At 45.2% G+C, this 15,124-nt stretch overlaps 1 protein-coding gene across 1 annotated transcript in view; it reads left to right on the plus strand.

The window, feature by feature from the left end:
• HS3ST4 (heparan sulfate-glucosamine 3-sulfotransferase 4) overlaps window positions 1–15,124 on the plus strand; it is a 350,347-nt gene that overhangs the window by 291,335 nt on the left and 43,888 nt on the right. The window lies entirely within an intron of this gene.

Genomic DNA, 15,124 nt, shown 5'->3' on the forward strand with positions numbered 1-15,124 from the left:
TATTGGGAAAATCATCTAGGGAAGGATGTAGCTGTGCATGAGTGTGTGTGTGTCGGTGGTGGGGACGCATGTATGTGCCTGTGTGTGTGTGTGCCTGAGCATGTGTCTGTGTGAGGGGAGGGACCTGCGTGCTTGTGTGCATATGTGTGTGTGTGTGTTCTCATACCTTGGAATCACCCCCATCAACCCAGATGACTAGGAAGACGGCTCTGCCTGTTTTCTGTCTATAAACAGAGCCGAATACCGCTGCGTGCTCTGAAGTACGTAATGATGTGAATTCTCCTGGTTTTTCTGGAAACAGATAGTTACCAACAAAGAGTTACTGAGTTCATTCCATGTGCCAGGTGGCGTGCAAAGCGCTGGATCTACACCAGCGATTAAGACACACAGGCTCCCGGCTGAGACGTCAGGGGATTTCCCCACAGCTGTGACCCCCAAAGGCACCTCTTTCCAACAAGGCACCCTTGGCCAAGGGACACGAGCTCTTTGAGCCTTTGAGCGTTGAGTGGGCTGAGACCTGCCCCACCTGCCAGCGCTGGTGAGGGGTGAGCTGAGATGTCTGAACGCAACCTGCAAATTGTGGGGAGGCACGTGGTCAGCGTTCTTAGCGCGAGCCTTACAGTCAGGGCTCCCAAAGTGCCTTTCCGAGAGTCCTTGCCTCGACAGCCCTCACTCAGAAGCCTGCAAAAGGCACGGCCCCTCAGAAGACCTAATTGCCTAACTTGGGCAATTTACTTGGAAATGTTAAAAAAAAAAAAAAAGAAAGAAAGAAAGAAAGAAAGGAAAGGAAAAAAAAACCCTCTCTGCAGCAGGGAGCTGGGATGGAGGGGACCACGCAGTCTGGAGGTCAAGGATCTCCTTCTGGGAGCAGTGAGTTTTAAGGAGGCCAGCCTCCGCGGCGCGTTCCTCTAGAGAGGCACTGTGGATTAATACAATGCAGCCCCTGAATTTTAATAACGGGCCCAACAAATGTGCAGAGCTCCGGGGAGAATAATTGAAAGGAAGTCAGACCGGGTTCGTGGGAGCCCACTCGCAAGCTCCCTCCCAGTGGGGGCGCGGGTGGGAGAAAACTTCAGGTTAACAAGATAATGACACCTGCCTACTGTACCTTTAATTGCCTTGCAAACTGCAAGCAGAGACTGACAAGTGCAGATCTCCGAAGCTCCCTCCGCACAGATAACACAGCTGTCTTCCCACAGGCTTTCCTGACAAGGATGAGCGTTATTCCGGGAAACCCAGCTTCGCAGGGCAAGTAAATCCAATTGTCTTTTCTCCCGGGGTGTCTGTTTTAATTCATAACAAACCCTGTGAGGTCGATATTCTTCTGTTTGTTTACCTAGGTGGACACTGAGGCTTACAGGTGTAAAAGGATACGTCCAGGGTCACCCAGATTGGAGTAGAACAGATGTGAGCAGAACGCGGGTCTGTGCGACCAGAAACTCCCTCGGGGACCCCACACAGCGCTGGGGCTCCTGACTCAGTCTCCTCCTCCCTCTCGTTCTCTGGTCTCTTTTTCTTACCACCCATCCCTTTCTGTTTTCCATTTCCCTTCCTCCCTCTCCTCCTGCTCTCCATCCATCCTTCTTTGCTTTCTTCTCTTTCTCTTTCTTTCAGCAAATTTAAACGTGATTCCCATCGATGCTGGTCTAAGCACTGCAGATACAGAAATGGGCAAGATGCACCATGTCTGGGCTTCCATGAGTTTGCATGGTCAGTGGGGGAGATGGATGAGACAGAAACAAAAAGAATATCAAGTAAGGAAGCGTGTAAAATAAGTTCAGAGACGGGTCGGGGTGATGGGGAGGGATGGCGAGGCAGTGCTGTCAAAGTGGGGGCCGTAGAAGGCCTCCCTGTGAAGGCAACAGCTGCTCTGAGATCTGAATGGGGTAAAGGAGTAAACTCTGTGAAGTCTGCCCCCTGTGAGAACTTCAGGTGGAGGAAGTAGCAAGTGCAAAGGGGTCTGGGTTACTCTCCTGGCCTTTGCAACAACAACAACAAAAAAACACAGACAGGGTGGCTAACAGACATTTATTCTCACAGCTAAAGAAGCTGGAAGTCCCTGATGTTGCATCCCCTTTCCAGATGTTGCAAAAGTTTTCTGTCTGTCTTACCTAATGCTTTTTTTGCAAGGAAGGAGCATCATTTGAAAGTCAGGAGACTGGATTTTTTTAAAAAAATCTAAGATCCAGAATTATGGCTTATTCTGAAAAACCTCAAAAGATGTGCAAATGCTGGCACTCTGTTCCTCCAGGGTGACAGTCAGCTGAGGTGCATGGCCGCAGACCATGCAGACCACGTGGCTTGTGCTTTGCCCTGGTCCCCGCCACTCCTAAGGCTTCCTGGACCCTGAAGCCAGAATACATTTCTGTGTTCTTCTTTGTACTCTGTGCTGCTTTGCCTCCATGTGGGGACCTTTATCTCTGCAGATGATTTCTGATTTGAGATGGGAACTTCTGATTTACTAAAAATATGCCTTGTCTAGCTTCTTCAACTCTTTTCATCATACGTAGCATATGTTGTTCGTTGCCTTCAGATGATCCCATGAGGCTTATTGGAAAAAGTGAAACAGACCACAAGACTGGACACCTGGGCTCAGGTCTTAGGCCACTGGTTTGCTGTGTTACCTTGGGCAAGACCTTTTCCCTCTCTGGGCTTCAGTAAAAGATGCTCTCTAGGCACCTTTCCAGCTCTGCCATCTATATTAGACACATCCCTCAAAAACCCGCTTTCCCACATAAATTGATGGCCATGTTATCTTCCTATAATGGTCAATGAGAGCAGGTGGAAACTTGAGATTTCCTATTTACGAAGTTGAAGTGAGAGGAGTCATTTCAAATGCTCATCTCAGCACTCAGACAGCTAATTAATGTTAACACTTCTTGCTATTATTATCCAGCATGAACCTCCCAAGTCATAGAAATACCGTGGAGAAGAAAATAAACGTATCTGGTTCCAGAAGATTTAAACACTAGGGTCTTAGGAGAGAAGCAGAATTTACAATGATGTAAAAGGAACACGGGTTATTTTTTCTCAGGAAGACCAAAATTAGGACTTCAGGAAGTCTGATTCTAATCAACCCAAGACAAGATCATGATTCTAGGTTTGGGACTACCTGTGCACCATCAGGGTCAAGTATAGACCTGTGTGGACCCGAGTTACTTGCCTGGAGACTTGAAAATCAAAATCTTACATATATATGTGATTTTTTCCCCCAATATAGTCCTCTCTTTCTTAATTTTCATAATAATAATAATTATTATTAGCACTTAATATGGATGTTTCCACAAGGGTAGCAATATAGGTTAGGCGCTGTTGCAGTTACAATGACAACAAAAATCTCAACAATTAAAAGTGTTTATTCCTCATTCGGAAGACACTTCTACCGTGCGTCAGCAGCGGTGCACCGCCCAGCATGGGGTTCAGGGATGGTAGTGGATGGAGGCGCCTTTGAAACACAGACTTCTGCTGCTACCACAAAGGCAGGTGAAGGCGAGCCAGGCAGGAGATGCTCTGAATCTTAACAGGACACACATCACTTCTTCCCACATTTGATTGGTCAAAGCACATCATACAGCCAGAGTCTGAGTGTAAGCAGGTGAAGACACATGGTCCTACCACGTGCCGAGGGCGAGAGAAGCAAATATTTGTGAAGATTCTACCTTTGACCACAGAAAGGTGTTTGCCCTCTCACTCAGCAGAGACTCCTAACTCCTCAATATCTCATAGCTGGCCCCTGAAGTCACATGCATTTCCAGCCCCAGGACTAGAGGTTCTCTAGGGCCTGATGAAGATTAGATCGGATTGTTCTGTTTTGTTCCTGTGAGAATGAATTCAGAGTCATTTGGCTTGGCTTCGCCACGTCTCCATTATCCTTTCTTAACCTGATGAGCTGGTCTTTTGGGATCACCCAAAATGGCTCTTTAATGCGAATCATTCATGAGAGGGGCAGGGCTCCCGGCAGGGAGGGCGCCTGCTGGGATCAAAGAGGGATGATTTGAAGCTGGACTGGCTGAGCCCCAAGTCTCTGCTCTGACATTGAGAAGATACGTGGCTTTGAGTAAGCGATTTACCCTCTCCGGGCTCAACTCTCAGTTACGAGGGTGAAGGAGGTGATATTTGCAAAGCACCACACTTTGCCCAATTAATAGCAGGCACTGGACCAATAATGATGGTTTAGGACAAACTGAGGCACCGTGTTTGGGTCCTGGTGAGAAGGACTGGGAAACACGATGATTTGGGCAGTACAGGGGCTACTGGGGAAGCCTTGGGCATAACCACTGATTAACGGCAACAGCTTAATTCTAGGTGTTACCTCTGATGGAGCCAAGGCTGCACGTACACACCAAAGCGTGTGGGTTTCATGAAAAACTTCCCGTGTAAAAATCTCTCAATGACTCACTTTAAAATCCTCTGATCCTAATCACTGTCCCTTTTACTCAAGTATTCCACTCTGTAGAGCCAGAGACCTGGGACCAAGTGGGGTCTCCATCTTACTATGGAGTATCTTAGAGGACACCCAGGGGGACATGAAGCCCAGCGTCCCCATCTGCAGGGGAAAGGGATGCAGCTAAGGGGCTGTGCGGGTGCCTGTCATTTGGGCATTATCTGGGCATGAGCTCAGAGCAACCCCTGGAGATCTTCCATTTGTCAAAAGAAGAAAAACAAATCAGGTCCCAAGTGATGGTAATATTTTTAGACGGTGTTGCTTCGTGCAGGCCTTTGGGTCGGCTTAAATGTGGGCTTTGGGGAGGGTGGCGACAGGAATGAGCTGAAGGGGTCAGCCTGATGGCACCTGGCCATCAGCACTGGGGAGTGGCGGGGCTCACAGGCATAGCACGGGGTGGACAGCTCGGTGGTGGCTTGGACTGAAAGGTCTTAATGGATTGTGCGCACTTCTGCTCGGTGATTACAGGGTTCTTTCCTGTCCATCACGTCTCGGCCGCAGAGCAGCACTGAAGAACTCTGTATTTCTGCTTGGCCCTCCTGCTCCCTAAGGCAGAGCCAAAATGATTCAGAGGGGGCTGGAAATCTCTTCTCTTCTATCATTTGCCTCTAATGTCAACCACCTGAATGTAGATATTTCCAAAATCTTGGCTTTGGAAGCATCCTCCTGGAACGTCTCACCCAGCCCCTTTCTGGTGCAGATGGAGAAACCGAGGCCCAGAGAAGGAAGGGGAATGAGGGAGGTCATAGAACCAGAACCACAGAGCTAGGCCCTGGTGTCCCGACAGTCAAGTCCAGTGAATGTGGGTCAAAGGATCATCGTTTGGTCCCATTCATCAGCCAGGTTCAACTGTGAAGGCGTGGCCTTAGATCAGAGGCCCTGTGGGTCAGACCTTTCTGAGGAAGGTGGAGAGCATGTGATCCAAAGGATGATTTCAGGTCTGAACCTACAGAGAAGGCAGAGCAGCCATCCGAAGCCTCCAGTTCAAAGAGTGAGGCGAAGCCAGTGGGAAACCCGGAATGTGTGAAAAAGCAGCGGGGGACGATGCGGAAGGAATGAGAGGCCATGAGTTCAGGATGATGAGTGCTGGGGTATTTGAGCTGTTTCTTTTCCTCCTGCCCTTTCTCTCTTCCTTTCTCTCTTTTTCTCTTGAATGCCATCCATAAGATATGAGATCTGGTTTTCTTACAGAAAACAACCAGGCCAGAAGGGGGCAGAACCATTTTCACAAAAGCGTTATTTTTCATTCCTAACAGTGAGCGACAGGAGGGAGGAGAGGATCCTTTAGGTACCGGTGTTGACAAAATAAGCAACGTACTAAACCTGGGTCGGAAAAGCTGGCTTAGCAAACCAGTTCATTCATTCATTGACTGCTTCACGAACATGCCCAGTAGATGCAAGGTTCCCAGCTCTGCTCTCCGCTTTGAGAGGCAGGCAGCACACATGAGCGCTCCCAGCCTGAGCTGTGACGATGGTGACGATGATGACAGCTGCCTGGGATTTTGATACAATTAAATGAGTTACTCTAGGAAGGCGAACGCATTGCATTCTGAAGTCTGTACAACTCCCTCTCCTTCTCTCTCTTTCATTGTTATTATTATTATTATTATTATTTTACTTGTGATTGTGTTGACAGTCATCAGAGCCCCCCTCTGTGTATTAGGGTTTTCCTTATGACCAATTCAGAGAAATTCAGTTCTGCCCCCAAAGAAAGATTGGATGACTACCCAAACTCCCTAAGAGGTACAAGGAGCCAGAAGCCTTGGGGAGTGGCTGCAGCAATTTGAACTTGACCTATGCTTTCTTACTATTGGAGTCTTGGGAGTGGGGTGTAGCGGGTAACCTGGAGTGAACACCAGTAAGACGTTAGTTAGAACCTTCTCCATCAGAGTAGACCCGCTTCAGTTCTGCAACCATGGTTGTCTTCTTCACTTGCTCAGAGAATTTCCTGGTGATCATTGACTCCTACTTGAGGATCTTTCTTTCTGCTCTCAAATAGCTCAATTTTTTCAGTCTTCAAATACTCAACATTTGCACTGCCCTCTGCTTTTATTTTGTCCTCCGTAGCAAACGTTGCCAATCAATCATAGCACTGACACTTCACCGTGACAGGTGCTGAGACTCTTCCTCAGGAGTTCTCTAACTAGCCACAAAGTGAGAGATAGCCAAGGTCGTGGCTCATTTGTCATCTGAAATCTGGTGTTAACAACTAACCACATTGATTGAGTGCCTACTATGTGTTCAATCTTCTACCTGATACAATATTGGGAACAAGGCAGCAATTTCTAGTTCTCTTTGGTCTAGAAATGCCCATGGGAGCAGGGTAGTTTCAAACACCACCCTGCAATTGATCACCCTGGATTTGTAATTAACTGATCAGTCACTGATGACTGAGTGGCTGAGGATTCCAGTGGGAGACTCTCTCCTTCCCTTTGGCTTCTCACTTGCTGGGAAAATTCACTAGTATCCACATATTGGGGTTTTCTGCTCTACAGCAAATCCTCCATCTTTCATAAAGATGTTCAGGAAGGCGAGTGCCGTCACTGATCCTTGAGGAACACTGGTGATTCCATGTCCCTGTCCTTTCAAGGGTCTGTTTTCTTCTCTGTTCTTGGTTTCTAAGCACATTCTCTGTTCATGGCAAAAGGCACACACATCCCTAATCCCATGGTGGTGCAGTGCTTTGAACAGCTTTTAATGTGGGAATTTGTCAAAGGATTTCTTGTCTTTTCTTCTTTCTTCTTTTTTTTTTCCTTTTTCAGTCTAATTAAATTATTTCCGCAGACTCCTTTAACCAGATGTCTATTTGCCATCTCAAAAAACACTAATAAATTGGTTGAGCTTGACTGTGGACACTGTGTTGTCTCTCTCTAATAAGAGGTGGTTCATTACACAGCACACATTTACTGCTGAACAGTGTGGTCCTGGCTCAGAGTGCAACCCTAGGTCATGGTCAAGAATACCCAGTCTCACCTAGTTCCAAGTCTCCACACCTCTCTTCTTTCTTCAAGCTCTCCATGACCTCCACCCACCATCCTGGCTACATACCAGCATCTGGGAACAATTACAACCAGAAGGAGGGTGAATTTAAGAAATCCTGGCCAGATAATTGGGAGCTTGGCATCCTTTTAACTTTATTTTGTGCCCAGAATTCGGGTAGGACTTTTTCATTGTAAGTGGCAGAAAACCTGATCACACTGGTCTAAGAAGCTAGAAATTTGTTGGCTCAGGAATATGAAAAATATAAGAGTTATTCTGGCTTAAGGGAGTTTGACTCAGGCTCAAATGGTATCATCAAGACTCGGTTTCTCAGTTTCTCTTTCTTCTTCTATCTTGGGGTTCAGAGCTCTGTGCTGACTTTATTCTCTGACCAATTCTGATCTTATGGTGACAAGATGGAACCAGCCTCAAATCCGCTCAAAATCCAGGTCCCATGGGGGACAAAGCTTTTTTTCCCCTCCCAATAGTCCCTACAAAATTCCTGAGATTCATCCTGATTGGACTGGCTCAGGTCACATGCTCATCCTTGAACAAATCTTCATGTGGTCAGAAGAGTGAACTATTCTAAACACCTACTCTGGGTCACGTGTTCCACCTTCTGGAGTTGATGATGGAGATCTACTTGAAGTATGTGGGCTAAAAGTGGGAGAAAGAGGTTAATTAACACTGAGTGTCTAAAAGAGCATGTGTCCCCTATCCAACCATTAAATTTCTGTCTCCAAGCCAGATTCCCCAAATCGAAATCCAAGTAAATTCCTCAGATCCAATTCAGAGAAGTTAGAGAAAGAAACACTGGAATAAGATCTGGTTCAGTTTCTGGATTCAATACTAATTTGCTGCTTCATGCCTCTGGGATTTAGTCTTCTCATCTTTAAAATGGGCAGAACAATAGATTTACAGAGTGCTCAGCCCAGTGACTGGTGCACATCTATCTGGATTTCTGTCATGATAACCTTCTCAGTACTGACAGTCAAATGAAGACCTACTTTCCTCTCCGCCTATCTCCTTGTCCCCCAAGGATGAGATAGTTATACCTGAGCTTCTGCTGGGTGCCTGCAGCCCTGCCAGCCTACTTCTTTGATACACACCTGCCCTACTTGCCCCATCTTGGAATCTGTTCATTGCCCTGCATCATACGCTGTGGGGACTCCCATACTGAGCCTTCTCATGAATATATCAATGCTTTCCAGAGTTCAAGGTTAGTCTGACTTCTTCTTACAGCTTAGAGCCTGACCTAGCCATCTGCATCATGGCTAATACCTTCCCCAGTCCTTTCAGTTCACTGAATAGACCTGATTAGTCCCTGTGTGTTTCATCCATGCTCAGCTAACAAGCGCATGCTCAGCCTTGGCATGAGACGTGATGGGGAGAAACCGAGTGGGGAGATACTCACAAAACCATACTGAGTTGAGTTGGAAAAGACATTAGAGGTCATTTGATATAACTTCACTCCTGTGGGGAAGGTCCTAGCTGGGTGAATGGGGCTGGATACAGAGAGGATGGTTTGGAAGCCAATAGTGAACCCCCAGGATTCCAGCAAAACTGTGGGTAACTGGTAAACTCCAGTAAATTAGAACACGCTGTCGACAGTTACTTCCTCGAGGAAACAACTGAAACACAGTTAAGATACATCTTATGGAGAAACTGACCTTAAATTAGGTATTAGGGCTTCAATTAGGTTCACTACTGAAAAATATAAGAAGCTAGGTGGGTAATGTACACGGGTGAACAGGGCTGGTGTTTACACACTTGTTGTCTGAATGACAGGGACCGTGGTCCCCAGATGATACAGTCCTCTTCTACAGACACCAGCGGGTTAGTCAGCTCCTTCCAATAGTTGTCACATAGGAAGGAAAGTCCAGTGAGGCCAAATCTTCCACTCTTTCAAGAGATTTTGGAAATCTAGATTTTTAAAACTTAACTCAATTTTTAAGTGTTGGCTCTTTTTAATCACTAGTAAAAAAAAAAAGTTTCCAATATCTGTCTTAATGTTTAGGAAGGTCACAAGGGTGTGGAGGGGAGAATGGGAGGCAGTCCAGGTGTGGGTGGTCCATGAACAGAGGGTCAGAAGCAGGACCGAGCATCATGTACAGGAACCAGAGTGAGGCATGTGAATGGCCTGGAGGGATTGAAGACTGGTGGAAAGAAACAGGGGGCATGGAGCCAGGTTAAGGAGAGACTCAGTCAGCCAGAGTAGTTTAGATACAATTCATGGGCTACAGGGAATCTTTGCAGGTTCTTGAGCAACAGGATTTAGGGACTAAGTCTGGCAGAGGGCGTCAGCCAGGACAGAACAGAAGAAAACCTCAGAGCAGGGATGGCAGCTAGAAATATATTCTTATAGATTTGGCTATTTATTCCATGCCCAATGGTAAAGCGAACTTGAGGTTGAATTAAAAACACAGAGCGGTAAGATTGGACAGTCAGCAACGACTAGACCACAAGGCAAGAAAGAAAAGAGGAGGGAAGGGAAATTTTTGCCCATGGATTTCAACAGTTATTGAAGACCTCCAGTCTCCAAGTACTGTACACAGCCTAGTTACAAGAGACCAAAAGTAAATTGAAATCAGGTCCCTTGAACTACTCACAGCCTGCTATGAAGAAACCCAGAGGGAAGAAAATTTGATACCAAGTACTGAACCTTTGCTCTAGCTTCTTTGTTGTGGTAGAAAAGATTAAGATAAGACAGTAAAATAATCACCTATATCTCATGTACATTAATAAAACAAATTTCTGCCCATTTTTATGTTATTATATCATTCAAAACAGCTGGATGGAGTTTCACAAAGTTTGGAGGATGTATTTGAGATGATCTTCCTGAATATATGCTATATAGGACAACTGGAATTGAGTGTTGGGTGTGACATGCCAGGTCATTATAATCTTGTAAAGAGGACAGAGGGTGGTCTCCACTAGGAACCCTAAAATGCAAGGTACAAGGAAGACCCACTCAACAGAAGACTTGCTTTTTCCTTCTGACACGGCCACCTGCATGTGGGACAACAGCAGAGACGGTGAAGGTTCTCAGGAGTGATGCAAAGGAAGTAAGCTAATAGTTAAATAAAAGAAGCTACATGTGCCCATAATATAAAACTTGCTTTTTCATCCCCCTAAACTTCAAAAAGAATTTGTTAAGGGAAGTGGAGGGAAGGGCATTCTTCCTGCAAGAGACAGTGAACATTTTAGTAGATGGTCCTTGTTGTGGACTGAATGTTTGTGTCCCCATAAAATTCTTCTGTTGAAACTCTAATCCCAATGTGACGGTATTTGGAGGTGGGACCTTTGAGAGATTTCGGTCATGAGGATGGAGCTCTCACAAATGAGATCAGTGCCTTATAAGAAGGGGTCAGAGAGCTAGGTGGTCTCTTTCTACCATGTGGTGATACAACAAGAAGCTGACAGTCTGCAACCAGAAAGAGTGTTCTCACCAGAACCCAACCATGCTGGCATCTGGATCTCAAAATTCCAGTCTCCAGAACTGTGAGAAATATATTTCTGTGATTTTAAGCCACCCAGTCTATGGTACTTTGTTAGAGCAGCCCCAACTGACCAAGACAGTCCCCTTGCAAGAAGGAATAATATCATTGCATCATTTTGTTTTATCTCTGTTAATTGAGGAAATAAATGAAAGCTTCTACATCAGAAATGAACAAAGATGAAAGGTTTTCGTCTTATTCTTCTTTGGTCCATTCATCTTTCCCTCTCTCTCTTGCTCCTTCTGTCCTTTCCTGCCTCTTTCCTTCCACTCACTCACTGAGCATCTGCAAGAAACCTGGAGGACTCCCAGCAAGAACCTATCCCTCAGGTAAATAGAAATGTAGCCGATATGAGACTCACCACCAGCAGCTGCAATGTTGAGACATGTGAAAGTTTAGTTAACAGAAAAATATCACACACCTGCATAAGTGAGGTTGGAGTGCAGTGCAGAATTCCCCTTGCCTCACTGGCTCTGCAAAATTCCAAATGATTTCTTACTTTTCACTTTGGAATAAGAGTCTTACTGTAGAGTCTTTTTAGGGCCAAAGGAAAGAGATCCCTTTGCAGTGTATGAAGTACAGGGTCATCAGTTCCTTCAATATCAGGTCTATAGATAAAATGAATTCCTATAGGATTCTTTAGGCATCAGAGGATTTTATGTAACAAATAATCGTCTGCAGAGTCTGTGCCAAGGACCAAAGATGCAGACATGGATAAAGACACGTAGGGACTCCAAGGAGTTTGACTGAGTAAGAACGTCCTTGTAAGCACATGGATCTGAGAGGTAGAGGGGGATTATATAGCATTTTACAGGCTGCAGTGTTGTTTTGAGGGGTAGCTTGTCCCTCGTAATCTGTATCAAACAACATTTCCAAATACCTCAAAACTAACATGCAATCTAAGTGAAAATCACATTTCCTGTGAAAACATTATTTCCAGACTCTCTTAGTCCATTTGGGCTGCTGTCACAAAATACATAGACTGAGTGGCTTATAAACAGCAGAAAATTATTTCTCACAATTCTGGAGACTGGGAAGTCCAAGATCAAGGTGCCAGCACATTCATTATCTGGTGAGGACCCATGTTCTAGACAGCTGGTCTTTTTGCTGTAACCTCACATTCGTGGAAGGGGACAAGGAGCTTTCTCAGGCCTCCTTTGTGAAGGCACTAACCCCATTCACAAGGGCCCCACCCGTAGGATCTATTACCTCCCAAAGTCCTCACCTCCTATAGGATTTCAACATATGAGTTTGTGGGGACACAAAAATTCAGTCCACAGCACTAAGTCCCTAGCCCCATTTCCAACCAATGACTGCTTCTGAGCACCTTCTAGAAAGAAGTTCTGAATCAGCATTGGCTCACTGCTCTCTGCATATTTAACACGATAATTCTGAGCAATGATGCAATGGCGTCCTTTCTGTTCCCTCTCTGCTTGTTCATGTCCTGGGGCAGGGTAGGGGTGGATGAATGAAAGCAGTTTGGAGCCAGAGGTATCTGGGTTTGACCTCTCTCTGCCACTAGTTGACTTTTGTGACTCTGGGCACATTTTTCTTTTCCCATCCTGCTGATTCTCAGTTTCCTCTTCAGTGAAATGGGCAGATGATACTGTCCTCCCAGGGGTTTGATGTGACAGTTTGGTGCAATCAACAAACGTTGCTACTGGCACCAACCAGTAATCAGGGAAGTTTAATTTCTTCACTTCTTCCAAAAAGACACCACGGAGGAGCAGACTGACTGTCTTTTGCTTTCAAACATTCAAACTGTGCACAACTTGAATGTACGTAACTGTTATGTCTACATTCCTAAACCTCCAACATGTAAGCCAAATGTGAATTTTCTTCCCCCTCTTCCTCCTCACAACTCACATTTATTGGCCACTTACTGGGGACAGACACTGCTCTAATCAGTCAGTGTTGATGAATTCAAACCTTTGAGGAAGGCACTGCCATAGTCCTGGGTCTAAGATGCCATTCATTGGACACACAACACTTTCTTGTGTGACTTAACATGGTCTCAATTGTGTGGTGCACCCCAACTTCAACTTCAGAGCCATTACAAAGTGAAAAGTGCAGCAACAAAACATTCTACCTTCATTTTATAGATGAGGGCACCAGGGATCCTGGGGGTCAAGTATTTTACCCAAGTTCATGGAACCAGGGTTTGAGAGAAAATTTGAACCCAGACAGTCTGACTCCAAAGCGCACACTTTAATCACTTCACCAAATTGTCCCTTTCCATCAGCTGATGGATGAACATTTCAGGCAGTCTCAGATCCAGCTTCAATTATCTGCCCTTTTCGACTCAAGTGGTCACTTGACTCTGTTCAATTCTGAAGGAAGGGAATGAAATTAAAGAACAAGTACAAAATCCTGACAATACATCATGGAAAATTACATTCAATGCCTGGGCTATATCTTGGGCATTTTATGATATTGTTTTGCTCTCTGGAAGCTAAATGCCTTTAAATATGTAGGTGGATTGTTTGAATTTTGCATGTTCAACTTTTGTGTGTGATTTCAAGGGCATATTACACATAAAAGTTGGCATTTTGGTGTATTGTATGACTGTAATTCTTCACTCTTGCGATGGGATGTTACAGCCTCTCCCATCAAGAAATGGAGTCTATTTCCATACCTTTTGGTTGTGGACTGGCCTTGTACTTTGCTTTAGTCAGTAGAATGTGTCCATAGAAATGGTAGCCTGCCAGTTCTGATTTAAGGGCTCAAGAAGCCTTTTGAGATATGGTTTTCTTTTGGAACTGCTCCACCATGACAGCAAATCCAAGGTAGCTATCTTAAGGGTGAAGACCACAAGGAACAAAGCAAGTCATCACATTTGATACATTCCTAGACTAGCCAGCCCCTGGCTGACCTGCTAGCTGACTCCAGACTCTTGAAAAAGCCAGCTGAAATCCGATGAGCCTGGCACAGATAACCTTAGCCCAATCCAGACGAACAGAACTCCCCAGCCAACCCACAGACTCATGGGAAAAATAAATGTTATTGTCTAATGCCACTACATTTTCAGATTATTTGTTACACAGCAATAGCTAACAGATAAAGCATCTGCCTTAGAGCTTTGCTAACCAAACAAAATGATGGGATAACTCTTGACTAATGTTAAAAATCAACTGGGTGATCATTCAGCCTAGAAGGATGCTGTACATTTACTTTTGCACTGAAAACTTCCCTATTGAAACAACTCCATTTTCTGTATATCTAGTTGCTATAGCAACCCGATACTTTGGTTCTCTGCTCTGGTCTTCCTGATCATATCACTTTGCAGTTAGTCAACATGATGTTGGAGCCTTGGTTGTTATGGTAACCTGGGACCTTTTTTTTTTTTTAATGTATTCCACTGACAATGTTTTTGAGGAGACCTGCGATTTAGTCTTGTACTCATCTGGAGAAACTTGTGGTACAGAGCAAGAAAGCATTTCAGGAAACATTCCTCTGGGGAGAAATTCTTCATTAAAGCCTCCTTCCAGAACCCTCCGACATTCTGGGCTTTTATGGATTTTTCCTATTAAATGCTTCTCAAAATTTCAGTGAATTGCAAAGTATGTTTTAAAAAGTCCTAAAAGAGCCTGAATTGCTAATAGAAAACATATGTAGCTGAATTGTCATTAATTATGCATGCAGCCCTGTAGAGGCCCCTACACAGAGCACCACAAACCCTGGAGATGAGATTCTTTGTGATCTGAGAAGGAGGCACATGAAACAGAAAGAGAAAGCTCAGAGAGAGGAGATGAGGGGTGAGGGAGAACGGGGGTCAGGGAAGGGGCTGCTGGAGAGGCAAGTTGAAGGGGTCTTGAGGCCCCGAGTCCTGATTCAGGGGTGACAAGGGAGGCGAGGCAGGGAGCGAGGAGTCAGGGCAACTCGGTCCAAAGCCACTCCAGAGAAAAAGAAAGTATTTCTGTGCTTAGAGGTGTCTCCATTTCTGAGAAGCCCGGGGCACTTACATTTTTTGAGGCTTTGCTCTGTTAAAAAATCATGAAATGTCAAAACGGTTATGAATGGTGGTGTTTATCAAATGTTTACATTGAAAGCCTTTACGAAGGAAAATAGGATGCACAATAGTCATGCTCGTCACGAGATAAATAGATTTCTGTTTTTAAAGGTATTCATTAGTAGGGCAGCGAATGCTGGTCCCAGGACTAGGTGAAGCAAGCCAGGTGTCTCGGGTCCAAAGTGTAGGAGGCAC

Source organism: Vicugna pacos, chromosome 18, assembly GCF_048564905.1.
Source record: "Vicugna pacos chromosome 18, VicPac4, whole genome shotgun sequence".
NCBI lineage: Eukaryota > Metazoa > Chordata > Mammalia > Artiodactyla > Camelidae > Vicugna > Vicugna pacos.